We start from the raw sequence: 5,780 nt of genomic DNA, 5'->3' as shown, positions 1-5,780 counted from the left end.
TCCATTTGAAGGCAACAACTATAACCCAGTCTTTCATAGGGCGGTTTTGGAGGAATGGAAGTATAAGGATTTATTGGTTTTGGTGCACAAACTATTGGTGGAGATTTTATGCATTTGACAACCTCAGAAGTACGAAGTTCAATCCGACATGTTTGGCCGTTTGGAGGTACTGAGCATGAGACTATCAAATTTGTAAGATTATTCGGAGTGGTTTTCAAAATATTCCAATAGTTGCATTAAAAAAAGTTCTCTTCTCTCTTTTTCTTTCGTTCTCATACTCTCTCTCTCTCTCTCGCCTTCTCTCTCTCTCTCTCTCTCTCTCTCTCTCTCTCTCCCTGTCTTGCTCTCTCTCTCTCTCTTCCTCCCACTCCCTCCCTCTCTTGCTCTCATCTTCTCTCTCTCTCTCTCTCTCTCTCTCTCTCTCTCTCTCTCTCTCTCTCTCTCTCCCTCTCTCTCCCAGTCTTCTCTCGTGACTCTTGTCTGGACATTTCTGGCAAGTTGTGGAACTCAATATTTTTACGTCAAATTTATCAAAACCAGTTACTCAGGAGATAGAGTCTAGATCTTTGTAATTCTGAGGTAGCCATTTGCACTGTAGAGGGCTTGACAGAAAGTGTGGAGACATAGGAGAAGAACTGATACCCTACTGACAAAAGGGTTAGACAAAAACCTGAGTGGCGCCTCAGCGGACTTTCTGAACCGTTTTTGGTATGGCAGTTTATTGGAGTAAAGAGAAGCACATCGGCACAATAATGGTCATTCAGTACTTGGAAAAAAGAAAAACAGACGGACGGACAGACAGACAGACAGACAGACAGACAGACAGACAGACAGACAGACAGACAAAAATAACAGAGGGAAAGTAAAGAAGTAGGATTTACTAATGGTGCTCTCTAACCACCCGCTTGGAATTGCACAAGATACTGAATTCTATTTTACCAAGCCAGCCTCTGATTCTCTTCTACACGTGTACAGAAAGAAAGGAAGAACTTAATCGAACTAAAGTCTAATATCAAGGAATGAAGAAACTGAAAACCCCTTCTAAACCCTGTCCACTCCACCCCCATTCTACGAAAGTATAAAAGACGATAATATTATAAACAAAATCGAACACTAAGAATACATTTTACATAATTAATTTGATACAAAAGCCATATGAAAGGTCAACAGAAATCAATCAAATTTAAAAAAGAATGCACTTTCAATTAGCAGCTATTTTAGCATTCAGGAGCATTGGGCCCCATCAAATCTTTAAAACAAACCGAAACAACTTTTTAAAAGGCAACCCCCCCCCTCCCACCTCAACCGAGACAAATATACAAATAGCAACGGAAAAAAGAAAAGTAAAAACCAAAACGAAAGCAAGCGAAGCAAAACCAAAGCAAAGGAATGTGAACCGCCCCCGAGCAAGGATTAACGACGGAGTAATAATATCATCAAGAAGAAGTAGCAGAAGACATTTCGCACTCACTGACCTGCCTGGTCGAATCAGCGCCGTGGTTTCTGGTGGTATTGGAACGGGGAGGCTGTTGCTGTTTTAGTTACGTTGCGTGGCTGTCATTAGTTTTCTAGGATAATACTATCTCCCTGTGGTTTCATTTATTCAGTTCCTTTCGGCTATCCAAATCGAATTTTGATGAATGAGATCATTGCAAGGCTTGTAAAGTTGTATCAATCAAGGGAAGTAACGTATCGGCAAAAGTAGCTGGCTGGGAAAGAATAATAAGAATTTATAAACGATCAGAACGAGCAAAGCTTCTTTTGTTTGTGTGTTTTGTTTGAGTAAAGAGGCGTACATTTGCCGATACAATAATGGACATTTAGTGCTGGGAAAAAGTAAGACATACAGACAGAAACAACAGAGGGAAAGTAAAGCAGTAGGACCTACCAGTGGCACCATACGGCCACCCGCAGTGATTTGAGCAAAGTTAACAATCAACAAAAATAAAAAGAAGATTAAAGTAAAGAAAAATCATATAATTCAATTATAAAAGAGAAGGCTCCTATTTAGGAACGAACCAAACATATAAAATACATCTTCAAAGTTTAATAGTAACAGAAATAAATTGAAATACAACACCTAATCGGATTAAGTTACTTGGAGTAGACAGTGAAATACAGACGGACGTCTAGGAGAGAGAGAGAGAGAGAGAGAGAGAGAGAGAGAGAGAGAGAGAGAGAGAGAAAGAGAGAGAGAAAGAGAGGTGGGTGGAAGGGGTGGTGGGAGAAAAGAGGGCAAGAAAGAGTCTAGGGGAGTAAAGGAGGAAAGGATAAAAATACCCTCAGGAAAAAAAAAACAAAACAAAACGAACAAACAAAAAAAACAAACAAAAAAAAACCCATTTGATTTACTGCCAAGCGAATGAATTATATATCTAACTAACCAGCAAACAAACACACCCATACAAGTACACTGTCGCCTTTTTTGCATTCCGGTAAATGATTTTTTAAAAACTCCTAAACGGAGAAAGAAAGCCATAAATCGTACTGTCTAACGCATGGCTTGTTTTGTTCTCAAAAACAAAAGAAAATCGGCAGACAATTCTGCATTAGTGGGAGCTGACGATGCGATTTTTTGTTTGCTTGCTGAATGCGATACTGCATTCGAAATTCGACGCGCTTACAGTGGAATTATTCAACTCGAAAATCTTATTGTATACTCTCGGTTTGCATTAGTTGCATTTGTTTTTCAAATTGAATAGCGTCGGGGCACAACTTTCGACTTGTATTAAAGCCTCGTGTGCACACTCTTTAAGACTGATCTATTATAGACGCCGGAAATGAACGCCAAAGAATAGGAAACGCTCTGTCCAGACAAGAGTCACCGAGAGAAGACTGGGAGAGAAAGAGAAAAAGAGAGAGAGAGAGAGAGAGAGAGAGAGAGAGAGAGAGAGAGAGAAAGAGAGAGAGGATGAGAGCAAGAGAGAGAGCAAAACAGGGAGGGAGAGAGAGAGCGAGAGAGAGAGAGAGAGAGAGAGAGAGAGAGAGAGAGAGAGAGAAAGAAAGAAAGAAAGAAAGAGAGAGAGAGTAGAACGAAAGAAAAAGATAGAAAAAGTTCGGGGGGGGGGGGGGAGACATAGTAGCAGGGTGAGTGAGAGATACAAAGTGAGAGGCAGAAGACAAAAGAAAGATATAATATGGGGGGGGGTGACCGAGAAAGAGAGTCACTAAGAGAGACGAAGAGAGAGAGAGAGAGAGAGAGAGAGAGAAAGAGAGAGAGAGAAAGAAAGAGAGAACGAGAGAGAGAGAAAGAGAGTGAGAGAAAAAGAGAGAAGACACAGATAGAGAGAGAAAGAGAGAGAAAGAGAGTGAGAGAGAGAGAAAGAGCGAGCAAGAGACAGAGAGAGAGAGAGAGAGAGAAAGAGAGTGAGAGAGAAAGAGAGAAGACACAGAGAGAGAGAAATAGAGAGAAAGAGAGAGAGAGAGAGAGCGAGCAAGAGAGCAAGAGAGAGAGAGTATAATTGGCTAGCTCGCTGTTCCTTCAACAAGTTGTACGAGCATTAAGAGTATCTCTTGATTTGAAGAAGTTAGATAGCTTGTTTTAGTAGATGTTTTTCGTCACTCGCAACAGCATAAGATCATATGAGCGCCATGAGATAGCTATGTTTGTAATTTGCCTAACGCTGAGGTTGTAATAAGTTGAGGCTCACCGCTGCTTAAAAAATTGTTATGTACAACTAACTAACTAACTAACTAACTAACTAACTAACTAACTAACTAACTAACTAACTAACTAACTAACTAACTAACTAACTTACTAACTAACTACCTACCTACCTACCTAACTAACTCACTAACTCACTAACTGACCAAATGACTAAATGAATAAATGAATAAATGAATAAAGGAGTAAATATCTTTTTTGGAAATTAGAATAAAACAATATAATCTTGAGAGTGATAAAGGGAAACATTTAAACCATGGTAAACATTTTTCAATATATGATTTTTAAACTATTTAAAACCTTCAGCACATAATCATCAATGTAAATCCAATAATTGAAAAATAAGCTGATAAATTGATACAGTAATAAATAAATCATAAAACAAATGCTTTTCTTACTGACCAAATTAGCTAAACAAAATAATAAATTGCTATACATACATTTTTTAAATGAATAAGTGAATAAAAAAAAATAACTGAAGAAATTAAAAAGGCAACTAAATATACAACACATATACCTAGCCACATCCTTATTTTTCTTATCCACTGCAAGGCTCTTAACTTAAAGTTGGAAAAACTGTTTCAAAAGAAATTTTTTTAAATCTATCCCCCAACCCCTTGAAAAACCCAACTATCTAACAAAGAAACCAAAGCAATAAAAAAACTACAAACAAATAAACAATCAATCAAACAAACAAAACAAACAAACAAACAAACTAAGCTTATTTCAACTTTGAACCACCTAGTACTGGTAACATTTTCGAAATGAAACCTCAGCTAGGATGTTCAGATCAAATCATCGTACTCTACAATACATGTACACTTCAAAGTCTAAAAAACCCCATCGAAACCCGGTGTATTGTCAGGTTTAAACCACGTAAACAAATTATAGAAACAAAATAATTTTTAAAAAGTAGTCAATTCAGACTTCTAGCATTCTCGGAAAACGGACGGACCCGGTGTAGTTAAGCCCGCCGTTACAAAACACAACTGGTAAAAGTGAACTTGGGACTCCCCGTTCAGAAATCACTTGACCAAGGGTGTACAACTGAGGTGTCTACCCCATGTGAAGCAATATTTGGGCTACCGTGACATTATTAGTAAAAGACGCTTTAAATAGTAATAATGGTAACTGCATTTATACAGCATATCCATGTTCTACAGCATGGTTTGTGAACCTTACGATTGCTTTGCGTATTACCTGTGCAGATCATAGCATACTCAGGAACATTCTGAGATTCCCGAGAAGCATACAGGGCAAGTACCCGATTTAGCACTCTAACAAACTGACATGATTTTTGGCTGTCTAAGCAGAGTACTCCTTCCCGCCTGGGTGAAACGAGGAAATTTGATGTAAAGTACCCTTCAGGAGGGCACAACGTCGGGCTCTTGATGAAGTTCGAACCCATGACATTTCGGTTACGAGCTAGACGGCCTAACCACTAGACCACTGACGCTACGCAAAGTAAAGAATGGGGGTCCAGATTAACTTTTTACTTCAAAATTAGATAATTTTGAAAGAAGATGGAAGCTCCTCCAGTTCATCTCTAGAGGACATGACATTAAGAGAACACAATATTCCTCCAAGACAGACGAAAGCAAATTCAGATCACAATCGAATTTTGACTCATGAACGCATGGAAACTGCCTGTAGTAATTTTGTACCCAGCTAATACTGTGTCATAATGGTTAAGTTGTGCATGGGATGAGAAAGGGGAACAGATATTTAGGGGACTAGGATTGTCTTCTCTTAAGATATTGGGAAAAGTATGTAATTTTAATCACCACTTTTTGAATAAGGTTTAGAGCGTCTTTCATGCAAGGCGTCACAACGAGCCACGCATCGTAGAGTCCCCAGATGTTCCTGTTTGGTTTGCCCTCTGAGTGAGACGAAGGGTACAGTTAATGTTAGTATTACGTCGTCTGTTGCGGGGCAGTCTTTTGGGTTTCGCAATAATAATACTGATAATAATAACAATAATAATGTGAATTTAAATACTCGCGTATAATCCCTAGACGGCTTTAAGTAAGTGCTGTACAGTGCAGAATTATGGTTCAACACAAGTGTGTATATTTGTTTGTGTGTGTGTGTGTGTGTGTGTCTGTGTGTGTGTGTG

General features: G+C 38.8%; 1 long non-coding RNA gene across 1 annotated transcript in view; it reads right to left on the bottom strand.

Annotated features, from left to right (window-relative positions):
• Positions 1–1,475: 1,475 nt before the first annotated feature.
• LOC118478678 overlaps positions 1,476–5,780 on the bottom strand; it is a 10,188-nt gene continuing 5,883 nt past the window's right edge. Inside the window, exon 2 of the long non-coding RNA XR_004859224.1 lies at positions 1,476–1,709. This is a non-coding gene — a long non-coding RNA (uncharacterized LOC118478678). The remainder of the gene's footprint in view (positions 1,710–5,780) is intronic.

This window comes from Aplysia californica, unplaced genomic scaffold (genome assembly GCF_000002075.1).
Source record: "Aplysia californica isolate F4 #8 unplaced genomic scaffold, AplCal3.0 scaffold00827, whole genome shotgun sequence".
Lineage (NCBI taxonomy): Eukaryota > Metazoa > Mollusca > Gastropoda > Aplysiida > Aplysiidae > Aplysia > Aplysia californica.
This window is presented reverse-complemented; position numbering and strand designations above follow the sequence as displayed.